The sequence below is a fragment of the Schistocerca serialis genome, chromosome 4, assembly GCF_023864345.2.
Source record: "Schistocerca serialis cubense isolate TAMUIC-IGC-003099 chromosome 4, iqSchSeri2.2, whole genome shotgun sequence".
Taxonomy (NCBI): Eukaryota; Metazoa; Arthropoda; class Insecta; order Orthoptera; family Acrididae; genus Schistocerca; species Schistocerca serialis.
Genome location: NC_064641.1, coordinates 871,102,200 through 871,123,158, shown reverse-complemented (window position 1 = coordinate 871,123,158; position 20,959 = coordinate 871,102,200). Strand labels below are relative to the sequence as shown.

At 45.7% G+C, this 20,959-nt stretch overlaps 1 non-coding gene across 1 annotated transcript; it reads left to right on the top strand.

Annotated features, from left to right (window-relative positions):
- Positions 1-2,295: 2,295 nt before the first annotated feature.
- Positions 2,296-2,368, top strand: Trnaa-cgc (transfer RNA alanine (anticodon CGC)). Its single transcript has one exon. It is a non-coding gene; the product is annotated as a tRNA-Ala (tRNA).
- The last annotated feature ends 18,591 nt before the right edge of the window (positions 2,369-20,959 follow it).

The following is a 20,959-nucleotide window of genomic DNA, read 5'->3' as shown; positions in this document are numbered from 1 at the left end:
CTGCCAGTACCTACTGGAACCTACATCCTTCTGAAGCTGTTTAGTGTATTCATCTCTTGGTCTCCCTCTACGATTCTTACCCTCCACGCGGCCCTCCAACACTAAGTTGGTGATCCCTTGATGCCTCAGAACATGTCCTACCAACCGATCCCTTCTTCTAGTAAAGTTGTGCCACAAACTCCTCTTCTCCCCAATTCTATTCAGTACCTACTCATTAGTTATGTGATCTACCCATCTAATCTTCAGCATTCTTCGGTAGCACCACATTTCGAAAGCTTCTATTCTCTTCTTGTCCAAACTATTTATCGTCCATGTTTCACTTCCATACATGGCTACACTCCATACAAATACTTTCAGAAACGACTTCCTGACACTTAAATATATGCTCGATGTTAACAAATTTCTCTTCTTCAGAAACGCTTTCCTTGCCATTGACAGTCTACATTTTATATCCTCTCTACTTCGACCATCATCAGTTATTTTGCTCCCCAAATAGCAAAACTCCTTTACTACTTTAAGTGTCCCATTTCCTAATCTAATCTCCTCAGCATCACCCGACTTAATTAAACTACATTCCATTATTCTGGTTTTGCTTTTGTTGATGTTCATCTTATATTCTCCTTTCAAGACACTGTCCATTCCGTTCAACTGCTCTTCCAAGTCCTTTGCTGTCTGTGATAGAATTACAATATCATCGGCGAACCTCAGTTTTTATTTCTTCTCTATGGATTTTCATACCTACTCCGACTTTTTCTTTTGTTTCCTTTACTGCTTGTTCAATACCCGTTGTTCAAAAATGGTTCATACGGCTCTGAGCACTATGGGACTTAACAGCTGAGGTCATCAGTCCCCTAGAACTTGGAGCTACATAAACCTAACTAACCTAAGGACATCACACACATCCATGCCCGAGGCAGGATTCGAACCTGCGACCGTAACAGTCGCGCAGTTCCGGACTGAAGCGCATACAACCGCTCGGCCACCGTGGCCTGCCAATCCCCGTTGTATTAAGAAAATATTTATAAAGTGAATAGATTGTATAAAGTTTATATTTTTTATAGGTGAGATTAATGATATAAATAAATAGTATGCAGCTTGAAATTATACAAATTCATCCACTCTTTGTTTATCTTCCGATTCTGTCCGATCTATCTAGGCCACTTCGCAAACTGGCCGGTCAGATCCCGAACTCAACAAAAGATCGGACACTGACCGGTTAATTCACAGCGATGTTGGCCATTTCCTGACTTACAAAATTTGAAATTGTTCAATCAGTTCTGCTTAGCTTCTTTCTTCGGAGTTTGGCCGATCAGTACGGCCACTTTGCGAATTGGACGGCCGAATCCCGAAATCAGGAAACGATCGGAACTGGCCGGCCATTTTAAAGCGACATTGGCCACTTCGCGACTTGGGCGGCCAGTTACCACTTTGGCAGATTTCAGGCTTGACTAAGCGGTATAACATACAGGGTCTAAACGGTGTAAGCTGGAAAAAAATCCTGTTAGTAGTAGACACGTAATTGATTTAAAACGTGTAGTAATATGTTTGTCCATTTCCTATGTTTGATCCAGAAAAGAACAGTTCGTCTTCGGACAATGTTTTTGGAAAATAGACACTGGACAGTACTCACGGATTAAACGTGTCCTACGTAAACATTATGCACAATAGACCGGGAGAATTCGTTAAACAGGGTCAAAACTTCACGGGGTGACCATTCCATCCCCTACCCCAACACAGATACACTTACGTAAACATTTGCTTCGTGTTATTTACCACTGCGTGTATCGACATCGCGAGCTTGAGTTGCATAAGCATAGGTAACTTCAGCCTGCATGCTTGAGTCACTGAAATACGCCGCAGTCGTCGGGTTACCTGTGCGGGCGTTATTGCAACTCTGTTAAACATTAGGGTGGAAGGGATATTAACTGTCACTGAACTATGCGATATTGCATTAATTTATGGCGAGACAAATGGTGTAGCGAGGGTAACTTTACGAATTTACCGAGATCGCTTCCCACAACGAAGTCTTCAACCGGGATCGCCATTAGTTGCTGTTCACCACTCGATTATTTTGCAAGTCATTCGGAACAAAGCTTAGCAGTTACCATTATCGTTTTACATTCAATTCTGTATGTGAAACGTATTTTCTGTTCTGGCAGGCTTCCCTTTTATTACTAAACAAATATTGACAGAATACAGCTTACAAGTACGTATCTAATTTGCATAGATTAAGAGATACCGTCTCTTTACTACCCCACGCAGAAGGCAGTGGCCCACAACCCGAAGAACGTACCGGGCGAGGTGGCGCAGTGGTTAGCACACTGGACTCGCATTCGGGAGGACGACGGTTCAATCCCGTCTCCGGCCATCCTGATTTAGGTTTTCCGTGATTTCCCTAAATCGCTTCAGGCAAATGCCGGGATGGTTCCTTTGAAAGGGCACGGCCGATTTCCTTCCCCATCCTTCCCTCACCCGAGCTTGCGCTCCGTCTCTAATGACCTCGTTGTCGACGGGACGTTAAACACTAATCTCCTCCTCCTCTCCTGCTGAGGAACTAATTCTGGACCCCATCAACGAATATCCTTCACAGAGTACTAGAAGTATCACCCGCGAAGTGGGTGTATCGCACACTGTCATTCATCGCACTTTCAAAGAGGAGCGTCTGCGGAATTACGACGTTCAACGCATACAAGATTTCAAAGGGCAAGACTTCCCTCCGCGGCGAGAATTCTCAGAGTGGTTTTCTGTTACAAAGTGGGCAGTATGATTTTGTAAACATAGTACTCGTCACTGATGAAGCGTGTTTCACTCGCGAGGGAATAACTAATTTCCATAACATGCACACATGGAGTGTACACAATTCGTGCCAGGTAGTAGCAACAGATTTTCAACACCGCTTTTTCGTAAATGTATGGGCGGGTATAATCCATGATTACAGGATTGGGCCTTATTTTTTACCGGCACTATGGGCTGGTAACGATTACCGAACACTTCGACTGGAGACATTGCTACCAGCTTCATTAGAAAATATTTCGTTAGCCGCACGTCGTAAGACGTGGGTACTGCACACTGGCGCTCCACGCCATATTGGTCAGAGTACGAAAGTTTTTGAATAGACGATTTCCAGGACGATTAATAGGACGTATTGGTCTACCTTGACGGACAGCATGCAGTCCTGTTTTAATTTCGCTGAATTGTTGCTTTTGGGGCCATATGAAGGAACTTATTTATGCTCGGCATGTAAATAATGTGGACGAACGTACGCAGAAGATTTTCGATACTGCCAATACTATAACGGCTAATGTGCGTGTGTGTGAACGAGTACGATAAACTGGGTTGCCGTAATGAAGCTTGTGTCGAATCGAATGGTGGCATTCCAAATAGGAAACAAAGTAATGTGTATTTCATTTTCGTCACGGTACTGTTGTAGAAAAGGAAAATAATCTGAAGTTAATTTTCGTCATGGTATTGTAACAAGAGGAAACAGTTGATTGTAACTAATGCATAACAAATTGTGGTGTCACCGCCAGACACCACACTTGCTAGGTGGTAGCCTTTAAATCGGCTGCGGTCCGTTAGTGTACGTCGGACCCGCATGTCGCCACTATCAGTGATTGCAGACCGAGCGCCGCCACACGGCAGGTCTAGAGAGACTTCCTAGTACTCGCCCCAGTTGTACAAGCGACTTTGCTAGCGATGGTTCACTGACAAAATACGCTCTCATTTGCCGAGACGAGAGTTAGCATAGCCTTCAGCTACGTCATTTGCCACGCCCTAGCAAGGCGCCATGTTCAGTTGCTATTGATATTGTGAATAATGTACAGTCAAGAGCGACGCTCATCATTAATAGATTAAAGTTAAGTATTCCACCAGCTACGTCCGTTTTTCTAAATTCTAATTTCCTTGTCCTGTTCCAGACCTCACGCCAGCCTGCGTGAGCTAAAACGCGTGCCTTTCGGCTTCCTCTAATAACACGATGTTGGCTCTCCTGCCAACCCACAACACAAATTACTTGGTAACTAGTGATACTGTACTAAGGGAAACATATTTTATTTGATGACAGCTTTTCTTTAACACCACGATCTTCGTTAGAGTGATGTAAAAGAGAAAACGTCTGGTTGTACTTACTTCATTGTTTACATAAGGTGAATTGCACGTTTTGGCAACCCAATGGCTGTTCACTTTGCTTGTTTCGGTAGTACCTAGCGGCCACTCCGCGTTCTAGTACACGCCCAATGTTTTCATTGCTCTAGATCGTCCGTTATCTTTCTCTGACAGCCGCGTCGATATCGGTAATACACAAGCAAGGTCGTGGGGTCAGTTGACAATGTAAACAGAAATGCATTTCTTATCAAACCCACAAATATCTGTCTTTTAGAGGAGGAGGAGGAGCTTAGTGTTTAACGTCCCGTCGACAACGAGGTCATTAGAGACGGAGCGCAAGCTCGGGTGAGGGAAGGATGGGGAAGGAAATCGGCCGTGCCCTTTCAAAGGAACCATCCCGGCATTTGCCTGAAGCGATTTAGGGAAATCACGGAAAACCTAAATCAGGATGGCCGGAGACGGGATTGAACCGTCGTCCTCCCGAATGCGAGTCCAGTGTGCTAACCACTGCGCCACCTCGCTCGGTGTCTTTTAGAAATACAAGAATAAAGAACGTGATACAGCGATATTTCATTAGACATTTTTGTCAAGCTCACCGAGATGTACCGGCTGTATAATTTTGGCAGCTTATACGTTTATGCAAAGTTTGTTCGGAACCCTCAGTGCGCGCGTATTATTCGGACTTAACATAGTTTTTGGTTTCATTCTTGTCCTAAAGCAAGATGGCATCTCCCTATGTCATCCAGAATTGTGAACGCTTTCTATAAAACCCTGTGACAGGCTACCTCGCGTTTGGGTATCCTCCAACAATATACATAAACTGACGGGAAAAAATCGCATTTACTGGCTATCATTTCTATATCTTTACACCATATCATTTTCTTTAAAGTAAACTGTTAATAGAAGCTGCCCGACACCTTCATAGTCCGGCATATGAGTGGAACTACCTGCCTGAAATGGTGATAGACACATTCTGTTCATCTCGTTTATCAACCACAGACCAGTCGCTACAATACGACCTTACGCCCAGCTAGGGGAGCACTTTTTTTCCTTCAAATAATCAGCTATCGAATATCTTTAAAACCTTTAATTAACGTTATTAAAAATTTAAAGCCGTACATATTATGAAATTTAATAATATTAACGAATTACTCATTAAAGAGAACAGGATCACTGAGTTTTTGTTTTTGTTCTGTTAATGAGCGTGATGAAGCCAATACTGCGTTCCAGCTATGACTTACAGTGGAACGTCACACATGTTCTCTTCACACATGTACACACAAAAGACCTTAACTTGTTTAGTAACTGGTATGACCACAGTGCGTTACTCTACGTAGGTTGTAAAGCAACAGAGCTTACTTGCAGATTTTGCGTATTTCAGTGGATCTAAAATTTCTCAATAAAAATAAAATTGTGAAAGAACTTGAGTGTGGCTTACGGCACAGAGAACTGCTCCTGTTCGTTGTAAGTGTGTTTCTTATTCTGCTGTCAACCTGTTCCTGAGGGATCAGAGCAACAAATATGATTACTGTTCTTGTGTTAAGAATATCATTGAGTAACAAGAATCTGTTACAAAGTCACACTGTTAATTGAATATCCATATCAATACCCACAGTAACCATTCATTAAAAGTATATGTGCAGCTTTGGAATGTCATGCTTTGATACCATTCAGTTTTGTGTTTATGTCAGAAACAGTAGGTAGCACTGTAGTTTCTCTAATATTTGAAAACTGAAAGTCAGATCCAAAGAAAGTAATACAATTAAAGATCAAGACAGTGAGTCATTATTTATTAACACTGACATTGTCAATGATAACCCAGTTAAAATCAGTGTCAATTATTATAGGAATATTATTTAAACCAAATTTTGTAGCTTTCGTGCATCAATTCAGATTGTAACGACTTGAGGTACTAGCATAAAAGTAGATTACGTGACATTTACTCCAAATTTTCTTCTATTCACAATTTATTTATACGGCTGAGAACATTTAAAGAGGTAATACAAACAAACGCACATCCAAGGTCTGGGGCTGTGGTGGAGGGTGTCACTATTTGTTACTTTTTCTGTCTCCCCCCCTCCCCCACCTCAAATATAAGTTGCGGTGCCACTCCTGCTTACAACGTGACACAAATGGGCACCGTTTTAGTTTCATAAACAAATATATATAAAATGTACAATATAGTAATATTGCTGCAATAAAGAAAGTGTAACTCAGAGTCAAAGTTCCCATCAAATGGGATCAAACGAATCAACATTAAGTGTCTTGCTTTTGCAGACGACCTACGAATATTTACCCAGACACCCGAGAAAGCTAGCCACGCCATCTAGGAGCTACATGAGACTGACTCCAGACTCCAAATTACTGTACAGGATGGGGCGTATGGGCAGGCGGTGGGCGTTGTGGAATAATAGGGTAATTTTTAGAGAAAGGCCATTTATTGGCTAAAGCATGATGAAAAGGGGCTACATAGGCCTAGGGAGGTGAGGGTGAGCCAGAGCTTATAATTTGGCGAACATTGTTCGCGAAGCTACCGAAAGTTGTTGTCTGCCAAAACTAAGTCCTCAGTGCCGCAGCACCTGGAGAAGCGGGAGATGTTCGATGCTACAGGGCGCGCATCCGACTCGCGGATGAGCAAGAATACAAGAGAGCGGGCCCGGCGACGGGCGGCCGGGTATGTTCGACGCACCACGCGGCTTCCTCCGCCCTGATTGGTCAGGACCGAGCAAACCGTGCGGGCGGCATGGAACTTTCCAGAGCGTTGCCTGCTGAGCGAAGCCTGGGGCGGCGTTACCTCGTAAGCACATGAGAGAGGCGAGTGATCAAGGTGCCCTTCCTCGGTGCTGACTTCCTGTTACTAGACCGTGGGATGAAATAATTTACAGGCAGCTAATACTGCCGGCCGTGGCTTGGCCGCAATAGAAAAATGAAATTACGGTTTGGGTGCTCATATAATAAAGTAAAATCCCTTATTGTCTGGCTCATCCTTTACATTCCTCCCCCTTCCGTGGGAGCGGAGAACGTACGTGAATTCGCTCAATGTAATTATTATTTGAGCGTAAACAAATTTAGCTTGTAAAATTAAGTAAACATTACTTGATTAAGAATGGCCCTCACGGAAGACGGCAGGGGTCTTAACCTATGGGAGGGTGTAGAGACTACAGACTTCCTAGGGGTCGCAAAGGGACTTCCATCAACGATATGGTGTCTATACAAGAATCATCATAAAACATCAAAACATCATAAAATATCAAAACGTTGTAAAACATCAAAACATCATAAAGTATCAAAACAAAATTAGAACAGAACATACAGAGTGAGTCAGGTAAACATGCCAAGTGTTCTCGTTGCTAAGATGAAGTAAAGATGTCTTTTATTTTGCTTTTGTTTAAATAAGTTGAAAATGTAAACATATCGCCACTGATGAATCACTGCGGGGGCGATTGGCGGAGGCGGCGTGGTGTGTTGTCCTCAGCGGGCAGCGCGCAGGCTGCCGGCGGGAAGGGGGCGTGGCCGTGGCCAGGTCCGTGCACTGGAACTCAGCGCAGGGGGGGTATGAGGGGAGGTCCACATGTTTCAAAACACATTTGAAAAGGGAGTTATCACTAAGGAAACACTTCACTACACTACACTAGTTTTTCCACGTTAGTTGCTATCTCTGTTTCACTCTTAAAACTAAGGGAGGGCACATGCCTGATAGGTTCTTGTTTTCTATTTTTTGTTTAGTTCGTGGCTGTTTGCCATTAATTTAAGTGTGCCAACAGGCGAACGTAAGAAATTTGTCCTTTTCTCATTTTTTAGCAAGTCATCAATTGATGATAGGAGGTGATCATTTGATACGTTAGACAAAGCTGGCAAGTTAGCTGACAAGGGAATCATGAATGGGCTTTCAGGTATAAAAAACATAATTAAAGGGGGCGCGAATACTAAGTGAGTAAGCTGTAGTGGCACGACAGGTTATTAATGGCGTTCCGACAGGAACCGTTTGCTGAAGATCTGCGCGGAGGCTACGTCAGAGTGGCAGCTGACTGCAAGGCCTAATCTCGGGCTACGTCAGAAAGGCGCGCGGCAGATAATTTCCAAGGCCAGCGCGGCGTCAGGGCTGCACGCGGCAGCTGAGGGGTCTACGACTGTCAAATGCCGACTGTCAAATGCAACAAAATAGAAGTGGGATTACGCGTGACATCTAGCTAGATGAGTTGTTATAGTGGGTTCTGTTTAAAATTACATTATGCATTAGTAAATTGGTTCATAACAAAGTTCCTATGAAATCCATTTGAGCCCAAACATATTTGTTACATAAACATGGAAATATAAAAATGAGGTACACAAATATCATATTAAATTTACTGAATATTCCATATCACTAAACAAAGAAAGTTAAATGCCTCCTTGGGCTAACCATCCAAGTGTAATATTCACATTTTGAGAAGAAGTTTCTCGTAACTCAATATATTTGCTGAAGTGAGACTGACAAAGAAAAATGACACTAGTTTTGTGCAGGTGGCTGTTGCTAACGACAGGGGGGAAACGAAACTCGACGAGAAACTATAGATTTCTATAGTGGAAACAGAAAGCGTAAGGAACTGAATTAGAAAAGACTGAATTGAGCGTAATTTCTGAAGGGCTTTCCCTTTATGAAGGTACAGTGCAAGGCGCATCGTTCACACGACGTTATCGCCTACTTAACTGTGTATACGACAATTCTGCGATTCCAAAATAGCTGCTTCATACTTCTTCCTCAAACTTGACATCTCTTACATAAAAAAAACTTTACTGTGCTACCAAATTCGCCGTCTTTATCCTCTCAAGATCTTGCGACTGACTTTACTTTGCGACCAAATTCGCCGTCTTCATCCTCTCAACATATTGCGATTAAACTCGCCGTCTCTATAACTCCATGGTGATGGCCTCCTCGGGCCCAGTTGGTTGCTTAAAACTCCGTCTATCCTTGGGTACATCTCAGTGTCCTGGGACACGTCATACAGTTAAAAGCTACTACTTCAATAGTCGGTATTCCTTCGGAAAATACAACGTAAAAACAGTGTCAAAGAAGGCTCAAGGTTTTGAACAGAGATTTCCGCTTACTGGCGGTTTAGCTGCGGGCTAGACGCGGTTAGCGTCTGACGGTGCCTGATCAGCTGTCGTCAGAGAGAACACTGTTCTCATGAACTCTTCTTCGACAGGGAAGATCAAAGTCTGGGCTGAATAGTTCTGTGTCTGTTGAAAGTTGACAGATGAAAGTGGGTAGGATGAACTATGTCGCGAAACGGAAAAGTGAAGAAACGACACAGACAGTTAAGGGTCCGCGCGGGTGCCAGCCGCGTCACGTAAGGTGCGTGCCCTCGCGGGTGGTTCTCTTGTTCATCCAACAGGCTAGGTATGTGGCCCAAGCTTGCTCGTTCTGTGGGTGCGATTCACTACGTTATCTATCACGGGGGTAGGAATGTGATATGTCCCTCCAGATGAACATTCAAATACAAATGAAAATAAAGCATGGTTACATCCTAAATTACCCTTCCAAAACAATTTACTACCTAAGACATCATTATTACTAAACAAATAATTGGCAGTACTCGGGAATTTTTGCTTTTTGATTACTTCTCTTTAACTGTTGGGCGGCGGCTCGGGCATTGTTCCCTCTTACCTTTTTCCAAATGGCTTTTAGACGTCGAGCTAGACCTTTCACATCTTTGGATTTAATTCCAGGGGGCAGTTTGTCAATTTCAAAAGGCGAATTCAAAGGGCGGCCATATACCGCTTCATAAGGTGAGTACCCTGTAGCTTCATGGACACGGCTGTTATATGCTGACGTAACGTATTGAACATACTTGTCCCAGTCAGAATGATGTTTATTAACATAGTAAGACAGCATACGCATAACGGTGCGGTGGACTCGCTCGAGGCGACCGTTCGCTTTTGGGTGGAAGGGCGTCGTTCGCCACTTTTTAATTCGCAATAACCGACAAACTTCGGTAAACACTGCAGACATGAAATTCGTACCTTGGTCTGTGAGTACAGCTTCAGGGCTTCCGTATGGTAACACCAAATAGGTGACAAAAGCACGCGCTACTGTTTCAGCGGACATATCTGGTATAGGAATGAGAATCAAGAACCTAGAGAAATGGTCTATAAGGGACAGAATATACCGATTATTTTGGGGGCTCACAGGGAAAGGACCGACAATATCTGCCGCTACTACTGCCCAGGGATAAGTGGCTTCTGGTATCTGCTGTAAAGGCACTTTCGTTCGAGGTGGTAATGACCTCTTTAACGCAAGGTAGACAATTTTGTATATACACTCCTGGAAATTGAAATAAGAACACCGTGAATTCATTGTCCCAGTAAGGGGAAACTTTATTGACACATTCCTGGGGTCAGATACATCACATGATCACACTGACAGAACCACAGGCACAAAGACACAGGCAACAGAGCATGCACAATGTTGGCACTAGTACAGTGTATATCCACCTTTCGCAGCAATGCAGGCTGCTATTCTCCCATGGAGACGATCGTAGAGATGCTGGATGTAGTCCTGTGGAACGGCTTGCCATGCCATTTCCACCTGGCGCCTCAGTCGGACCAGCGTTCGTGCTGGACGTGCAGACCGCGTGAGACGACGCTTCATCCAGTCCCAAACATGCTCAATGGGGGACAGATCCGGAGATCTTGCAGGCCAGGGTAGTTGACTTACACCTTCTAGAGCACGTTGGGTGGCACGGGATACATGCGATCGTGCATTGTCCTGTTGGAACAGCAAGTTCCCTTGCCGGTCTAGGAATGGTAGAACGATGGGTTCGATGACGGTTTGGATGTACCGTGCTCTATTCAGTGTCCCCTCGACGATCACCAGTGGTGTACGACCAGTGTAGGAGATCGCTCCCCACACCATGATGCCGAGTGTTGGCCCTGTGTGCCTCGGTCGTATGCAGTCCTGATTGTGGCGCTCACCTGCACGGCGCCAAACACGCATACGACCATCATTGGCACCAAGGCAGAAGCGACTCTCATCGCTGAAGACGACACATCTCCATTCGTCCCTCCATTCACGCCTGTCGCGACACCACTGGAGGCGGGCTGCACGATGTTGGGGCGTGAGCGGAAGACGGCCTAACGGTGTGCGGGACCATAGCCCAGCTTCATGAAGACGGTTGCGAATGGTCCTTGCCGATACCCCAGGAGCAACAGTGTCCCTAATTTGCTGGGAAGTGGCGGTGCGGTCCCCTACGGCACTGCGTAGGATCCTACGGTCTTGGCGTGCATCCGTGCGTCGCTGCGGTCCGGTCCCAGGTCGACGGGCACGTGCACCTTCCGCCGACCACTGGCGACAACATCGATGTACTGTGGAGACCTCACGCCCCACGTGTTGAGCAATTCGGCGGTACGTCCACCCGGCCTCCCGCATGCCCACTATACACCCTCGCTCAAAGTCCGTCTACTGCACATACGGTTCACGTCCACGCTGTCGCGGCATGCTACCAGTGTTAAAGACTGCGATGGAGCTCCGTATGCCACGGCAAACTGGCTGACACTGACGGCGGCGGTGCACAAATGCTGCGCAGCTAGCGCCATTCGACGGCCAACACCGCGGTTCCTGGTGTGTCCGCTGTGCCATGCGTGTGATCATTGTTTGTACAGCCCTCTCGCAGTGTCCGGAGCAAGTATGGTGGGTCTGACACACCGGTGTCAATGTGTTCTTTTTTCCATTTCCAGGAGTGTACTTTTGCACGTCTTTCCGTCTTCCTGCCCAGAAATAACGGGCGGCTATTCGGCAATTTGTGGCGCGAAGGCCGTTATGACATGCCTGCAGGCTATCGTGACACTGTGCGATAATCTTGGAACGTAATTCTTTCGGGATTACTGCCTGTTTACCCAAGTGGGTCTTTCGATATAAAATTCCATCTTCAACGGAGAATTCAGGCAAAGCCACATATTTCTGACATTCAACGTCCCTTTGCTGTGCTTCCCTTAATTCTTCAATAGAAACGTCATTAGCTACGATCACTCTGACCTTTAGGCTTAATGCGTCGGCGTTTTGATGTGACTCGCCCGGTTTGTGTTTCACCTCATACTCAAATTCGCTCAATTTCATAGCCCAACGAGTTGGCCTACTACTAGGGTCTTTTAAGCTCAACATCCACTGTAACGCGGCGTGATCAGTGATGACAGTGAATTTTCTCCCATACAAATAACATCGGAAATAAGTTACACCAAACATGAGTGCTTGAAGTTCCTTCTCAGTTGTGCTGTAATTTGACTCTGCTTTATTAAGCTGTCGAGACGCATAACCAATTGGTCGTTCTTCGCCATCTATCTCTTGTGACAGGATGGCTCCTACAGCATAATCTGAGGCGTCCACTGACAGTATGAATGGTTTTTCAAAGTCCGGGTACGCTAGTACAGGGGCTCTAGTTAAAACATGTTGAATTTGTTGCATAGCTTTATCACATTCTTTGGTCCAAATAAAACTAACTCCATTTTTCAATAAATTAGTCAGGGGCTTAGCAAGGGTAGCATAATTATTCACACAACGTCTGTAGTAGTTTGCAAGGCCTAAAAATGACTGTAGTTCTTTGACATTTGTCGCTGTTGGAAATTCCTTTACTGCGGTGGTCAAACGGGGGTCCGGTTTGACACCTTCTCCACTTATTATATGACCTAAATATTGTACTTGTGACTGGGCGAAAGCACACTTTTCTAATTTTACACTCAAATGAGCTCCTTTTAACCTTTGCAAAACATTCCTCAGTCTTTCTGCATGTTCTTTTATCATTTTAGAAAAAATAATAATGTCATCTAAATACACCAAGCATGTTGTAGGTTTCAACCCACGCAGCAGCAAGTCTGCAAATCTTTGAAAAGTGGCAGGGGCGTTTCTCAATCCAAATGGCATCCTTACAAATTCATACAATCCTGTAGGTGCAACAAAAGCAGTTTTATGGCCGTCCTGGGGTGCCACAGGGATTTGATGGTACCCAGAACGCAAATCAAGGGTGGTAAAGTACTTACAGTTGCCCAATCTGTCCAATGTTTCATCAATGCGTGGTAACGGATATGTGTCTGGTGTCGTTACCCGATTTACTGCCCGCATATCGACACATAGGCGATAGGCTTTCTCCCCATTTACTGATTTCTTTGGCACAACGACCACGGGAGACGCCCACGCACTCGAGGAGGGTTGTATGATTCCTGCAGCTAATTGCTGCTGAATCGTATCTTCAACTACAGACTGCAAATGATATGGTATACGATAAGGTTTTTGTGCAACTGGACGAGCTTCTCCGGTCGGAATTTCGTGCTGAACCAAATCCGTAGCCGGTAGAAACTGCCTCTCTTCAACCACGAAAATTCCTCTAATACTGGCTGCAACATCCTTTTCTCCTCACTATTTAAATGACCTAACTTCTCTGCTGACTGACTCCTTATCGTCGACGCGACATATCGCACTTCTCTAACTGAACATTTCTTTCTTCTCCTTCCTTTCTCATCTGTATCTCGCTGCTTCTCAGCTCCTCTTATTTCTTCAAAAATTTCTTGTCCACTGGCAACAATAGTACCCTTCGGTATCACAACATCTTTTACACCAAAATTATCTATACTTACGGGTATCGCAAAACCCTTTTGTCTCCTTTCCGGTCGGCAGATACTTCTCTTTGTATGGACTGACTGACGATCTAAGACATCATTGTGGGTGTGCAGGTCAACCACAATGTCTGTCTTAGGCTGTGAACGGTGCCTTTCACAGCTCCCTCGCGTCTGACGGGGGTGCGCACCGCCAAATCGGTGAATTGCTTCGCCGAACTGCACAGTTCGCGTCCGATAATCCACTATCCCCTGATAACGGTGCAGAAAGTCATTCCCTAGTATGATGTCAAATTCACCCTTCTTTAGCCTTACTGCTTCCATCCTCTGACTGTATTTACCCTCGTCTATTTGCAGATTCACTACACACGAACCTGTAGGGACAATTACTTCCTCTCCAAGGCCACTGATATGGTACCGGGGTGGCTGTAACACCCTTCGATCATTTTTCTCCACAAACAGTACACTAACTTGAGCACCAGTATCAACTAAAATTCTAACTAATTTCTTCCAGAGTACGCCAGCTAGACTAACGTGTTCCACCTCTTTACATTTTTCGGTCCTAACCGGGTGTATTATTTTTGTCGGGGGCGCGGGTGGGTGGCGGAACCTGCCCCCCAAGCGTTTCCCTGATTCGACCCCGTGTTGCGGCGGTGGCCACGCATCTGATTAGAAAATGGCGACTTTGTGGGGCAAACATTATTAGCATGACCTACTGTCTGGCAAATAGTGCAATACGGTGCGCGACAGCGCATTGCCGTATGGTTGGGCTTCCCACAACGCTGACAAAATACTTCTTTTGCTGGGACCGGTACTGGGTCCGATGGGGGCGGTGCGGCAGCGCAAAAACGCAATATCTCTTCGCGTAACATTGCCAAACGAACAGCTTCAAACAGAGATGTGGGGGAGGCTGCTTTGACTTCTCCTCCGATGCGGGGGTCAATACCGCGGACAAATGCATCAATTGCACGTGCTTCGGTTTCTGAGCGCAAAATTCTGTTTTGACTGGCATTTTCACCTAGCTTGTAGGTACGACAAGATACTGCTCGTATGCGATCTGCAAAGGCATCAAAATCCTCATTAGGCTTCTGCCTAAGGGTTGATAATTGATCTCTGTAATATGCGGTACCTCTGGTATCGGAATAACGCGTAGTCAATCCGCGGGCCAATACTTCAAATTCGTGCGTGTCACGCAATTCGTCCACCGTTTCTATAAACATTCGGGTTTCCCCTGTGAACTTTAGTCTGGCTGCATTGGCCAATAGATCATCCGACCACGCACACGTGCGACCCACATCACGAATATTTTGTAAAAACATAGCCACATTTTCGTGGGACTTCCCAGAAAACGTGGGGATGAAATCAGCAGCAGGGAAATTGCTTACAGTCGCCATGTTAGCAGAAATTGTGGCGTTTGTATTAGAGACAGAATTAGTGTTAGTTGCGTCTGTTTGAGCATTTGTTACAGGGGTGGAGCTAGCCACAGGTATGGAAGTTCGCGCACTAGCTTCCAGCGTCTGTTTCAAGACGCGGTTTTGCTCAAGTAGCTCCTGATTTTGTGCGAATAACTGCCGCATTTGCGCATTTATGGCCTCGAGTGGGTCTTGCGAGGCGGGTGCCTCTGCGAGGGTATCCCGTATCGTCGCTCGTGTTCCCATCGGCATGTTTACAATTTTATGGGACGCTAGTGACCAGAAAAAAGTAATGATTGTTACAAAAAAAAAGGACGGCCACAAAGATTCTCAATCCAGCGGCGGAAGATCGTCGAAGCTATAGCTGTAAGCATCGCGGCGGCTTACAGGTGGCTCGGCCGGTCGGCGATGGCGGCAGGCCCCTGGCGCGTCAGTGACAGCGGCGGGCGGCGGTGGGCGGCGCGGCGGCGATGGCGGATGACGGCGCTGGCCCGGCCGTTCGCGCAGCGCAGGCCCCTCGAACTCAGGCAGCGGGCAGCGCGGCGGCGTCCGGCTCACGTGGCTGGCTAGCGAGGGCTGCCTCGCTGCAGCGCGCGCGCCCTGTGCGTGTTCACTGGCGCAGCCCCGGCCCACGTGCAGCAAACGTGGCGGCCGGTTGGCGCATTCCGTGCGCGAAGCGTACGGCGTCTTGCCGGAAAGAATTTTGTGTAGCGACAAAGTCACTACGGGAGCGTATCCCACTTCTGACACCAATTGTACAGGATGGGGCGTATGGGCAGGCGGTGGGCGTTGTGGAATAATAGGGTAATTTTTAGAGAAAGGCCATTTATTGGCTAAAGCATGATGAAAAGGGGCTACATAGGCCTAGGGAGGTGAGGGTGAGCCAGAGCTTATAATTTGGCGAACATTGTTCGCGAAGCTACCGAAAGTTGTTGTCTGCCAAAACTAAGTCCACAGTGCCGCAGCACCGGGAGAAGCGGGAGATGTTCGATGCTACAGGGCGCGCATCCGACTCGCGGGTGAACAAGAATACAAGAGAGCGGGCCCGGTGACGGGAGGCCGGGTATGTTCGACGCACCACGCAGTTTCCTCCGCCCTGATTGGTCAGGACCGAGCAACCGTGCGGGCGGCATGGAACTTTCCAGAGCGTTGCCTGCTAAGCGACGCCTTGGGCGGCGTTACCTCGTAAGCACACGAGAGAGGCGCGTGATCAAGGTGCCCTTCCTCGGTGCTGACATCCTGTTACTAGACCGTGGGATGAAAGAATTTACAGGCAGCTAACACTGCCGGCCGTGGCTTGGCCGCAATAGAAAAATGAAGTTACGGTTTGGGTGCTCATATAATAAAGTAAAGTCCCTTATTGTCTGGCTCATCCTTTACATTACGAAGAAACTCAATACATAGACGCCACTTCAGATATGTAGGTGAAATTATTTGACACAGCAGCAGCGAAATAGTAGCTAACAAAACATCTGAATAAGAACTGCGTAAGGCCTACACAATTACCTGGGATCAGTACAATCGCTGTCAATCAAAGCCAAACTTCAGCAGTACCATACAGTCGTTCTTACTGAAGCACTCCACGCTACGGAGACGTCATCATCAACTACCAACGTCAAAGACATGGAGAAAATTGAAAGACAAATACTTAGAAAAATATTTGGACGCAGTATTCAAGATGGTATCTGGATGCTCAGAAACTCAGAGGAACTGTATACGGTGACTGAGTGATTCACCTAACTTGCTCGGCACAGTCTGCGGTCATATAGCACCAATGGACGACTCTCGCTTCACCAAGAAAATCTTTTACACCATTAACGGACCTGGACAATACAAAATACATTGGGTGACAGACTCTCAAAGTGACCCCACGGCTAGCGGTTCTAGGCGCTCAGTCCGGAACCGCGCGACTGCTACGGTCGCAGGTTCGAATCCTGCCTCGGGCATGGATGTGTGTGATGTCCTTTGGTTAGTTATATTTAATTAGTTCTAAGTTCTAGGGGACTGATGACCACAGATGTTTAGTCCCATAGTGCTCAGAGCCATTTGAACCATTTGACCCCACGGACATCGGTATTGTCCCACTGGTAACTACACGGACTGAATGAAGGCGGAAGTTAGGGTGCTAAATAATGGCTCCATGTTCTCCTCGGAGGGCGAAACGAAATAATTGTTTAGACATCAGAAAATACATTAATGTAATAATAATTTGTTCACGTCAGTGAATAGTACACAGCATTAGCATAATGTCCAAGAAATTGCAAATACAAAAGCAGAGCTTTTGAAAAGCATACATCCGAAAACTTGCGAAGTATACTTGTGACAACTATAACACAACTATAACGGCGTGTGGCACACAACTTTGACATCATAAATTACCGAATACAAGATCTTAGAGTGCGTCACGATTATACCGAGCACTACCAGTGACCGAGCGAGGTGGCGCAGTGGTAAGACATTGGACTCGCATTCGGGAGGACGATGGTTCAATCCCGCGTCCGGCCATCCTGAATTAGGTTTTCCGTGATTTACCTAAATCACTCCAGGCAAATGCCGGGATGGTTCCTCTGAAAGGGCACGGCCGACTTCCTTCCCCATCCTTCCCTAATCCGATGAGACCGATGACCACGCTGTTTGGTCTCCTTCCCCAAACCCAACCAATCAACCACTACGAGTGTGAACATTAGTCTGTAAACCGTGGCCACACAGCCTTGTAAATGACGGGAATGCTGTTTCGCTTACTCGATTCAGTTCGCGTTCAGGAAATCAGTTTGTTTGTTTTTTATCTTTCTTTTTTACGTGACTGGATGGTCTTTCCCTTTGTGCCTTCCCTTATTCAGCTTCGCATGGTTTGCCGATACTACCGTTGGAAGTAAGAACCGTGCCGGGTGTTTTGTTAACAGCTGGCAGGTCAGGTTGCGCATACGTGCCTTTATGACATGATTAAGGCGCAAGACACTACGTATGGACGCGCATTCATGCACAAAACTGAAAAGTATTCTGTGTTAAATGTAGCTTGTAAGTCCCAGAATTCCTTGCAATTTTTGAAACATTTAGTTTTTATTGTAGTTTATTCTCCGTAAGTTATCTGTGAAATTCGGTGAGTGTCAGACCGAGCGAGGTGGCGCAGTGGTTAGCACACTGGATGCCGGGATGGTTCTTCGAAAGTGCTTGGCCGACTTCCTTGCCCATCCTTCCTTAATCTGACGGGATCGATGACCTCACTGTTTGGTCCCCAACCCCAAAACAACCAACCAACCAGTCAGCCAACCAACTTGAGTCTCAGTGTCTACTGAGCTCAATGTTCTGGATTCGATCCCTCCGACGACCTGCGTGGGAAGGTCTGGAATGGGCTTTGGTAACAACCTATGAAGGAAGAGCTTCCTGGAAAAACAAGCAGCTACTATACCATGATTAAACAATGAAGATTCAGAGGTATCTGATAATAATAATAATGGCGTGTGACGAGTTCCTTACGGCGGGTAGATCGGTGGCCTGGTGCAAGTCTTTCTATTTGACGCCACTTCGGCGACTTGCGCGTCGATGGGGATGAAATGATGATGATAAGACCCGGCAGGGGATCGAACCCGGGCCCTTAGGATTGACAGTCTGTCGCGCTGACCACTCAGCTACCGGGGGCGCGATGCGTACTTGTTGCTGTTCCACCAAGCACTATGGTCACTGTACTGACACTGTCCTACACGTTGCCAATTACTGTCCACCTTCAGAGGCAGCATTGCGTTTTATCATGATAGCTTGTGACTTCATTTTTGTGGTGCCAACATGGCTTCCCGTTCAAATTACTTTTTATCCGATTCTAAATTACGTTGCAGGCGAACTTTGTGGAAAAATTCGCAGAACCAGAATATAAAATCAGATTCCGTCGCGCACTTCAGTTCCTTTTCACATGCGAATGACGTTTGTAACACGTTTGCCCGCATCTCGTGGTCGTGCGGTAGCGTTATCGCTTCCCACGCCCGGGTTCCCGGGTTCGATTCCCGGCGGGGTCAGGGATTTTCTCTGCCTCGTGATGGCTGGGTGTTGTATGCTGTCCTTAGGTTAGTTAGGTTTAAGTAGTTCTAAGTTCTAGGGGACTGATGACCATAGATGCTAAGTCCCATAGTGCTCAGAGCCATTTGAACCATTTTTGTAACACGTTGACTGAATCGGGTTGACAAACCAAAAAACGCTACAAAATGTTAAAATATAAGTTGAAAAGGATTATATTGATATGTATAACAAACGAATTCATTTGATTAATAGAGTACAAATCTGAAATATGATTTTGTAGAGACAAAATATTTTGAAAGTAACCGATGTTTTAATTAATTGTAAGCGGCCTCCCATCCTGTGGACTAGCGCTTGCGTACTCTTACTGTGCAGTGCTGAAGCATCGACTGCACACGGACCGACGCATTGCTGCGGAACAGTATCAAGAAAATGCTAACCCGCGCGCCAATGGAAAGAGCGTGCAACGCCACATCTCCAAGAAGACAGTTTAGCGACCCCTGTCAACGCCCATTTAACCAGCCGTCCATCGCTGGTTGGATCAGTTTGGTCGCAGTCGTCGAGAGCATCAGTACGGAGTAATAGGAAGCCGATACTTCGCCTGTGTTCCGGAAGTAGTAATAGAAACTAAAGTACCTCCAAGAAGAAGGACAGGCAGCCACTTCATAAAGAGAAGTTACATTTATTTTCTTTTGAGAAATGAAGTATTGTAATAATTTGAAAGTGTAGTGTAGAGATCATTCATGGATTCTTGCCGCGATCCATCGAAACGTCTCTCCTTCCTTATTTGTGTCGGTTCTGACTCCCACAGTAGCCGACACAACACATGCAACTTCAAAACAATTATTTATGCACGGAAACATGCCTGCAACTGAAAGAAACAATTTAAGGATATCGCTGTGTGGTTTGAATTAAGAGCAAGATCTCAAATGCAGAAGAAAAAGGGGGAAATTCTTTTGTTAGTAGATATTTCTAAACATTAAACATGAATTGTGATCTGTGAGCTCCTAGTTTCACTGTCTCACAGCGTAACGATTAATACGTTATAAGTTCTGTTAACCCCGAAAATGTGCCTTTATATCAGTGCTCATTACTGTTGAGACATCTGACGCGGCCGCTCCCGCCGCAGGTTCGAGTCCTCCCTCGGGCATTGGTGTGTGTGTGTGTGTGTGTGTGTGTGTGTGTCGTTCTTAGCATAAGTTAGTTTAAGTAGTGTCTAAGTCTAGCGACCGATGACCTCAGCAGTTTGGTCTCCTAGGAGTTCAGACACATGTGTACATTTAGTTGAGTCACCTGAAAATCTCGGCTATTTGACCAATACTTACAAATGCAAGTTATTCGCCTCCCCTTCCTGAAAGCTCGGAGGGAACTGCATCAGTGTCAGAGTTACCTTACAATCAGAATATCACTTACGAAAGATAAGTTCAAACAAAACACAATATTGTAGTGTGTACCTTATATACTAGATTCTGTGGATTACTTGAGCTCATTGAAGTGTTTTCATTGAAAACTGTATTATGAATGCTGTACAACATGGCAAATTTCTGGTTCAGGAAATGGTGAAATAAGTAATGGATGTTTGGAGGCAGTTTAAATTGACTGGAGCTATAATTGGAAGCTGTAGAGTGTAAAAATTCTTCAGGAGATTAGAGATTGGAATACGTAGGTTAAAAGTGGCACTCTCAGATGAAGAGTTTGGCACCTGGTTGTGGTGCTCACACATCGAAATGGACGAACCTGAAATACTTTCTACACAGCACCTCAAAAGCACATTACAAAAATACTATCCTGCATGGAATAAATATCTCATTTATGTTTCGTGTAAATCACTTGAGGTTTAGGATGCCAGT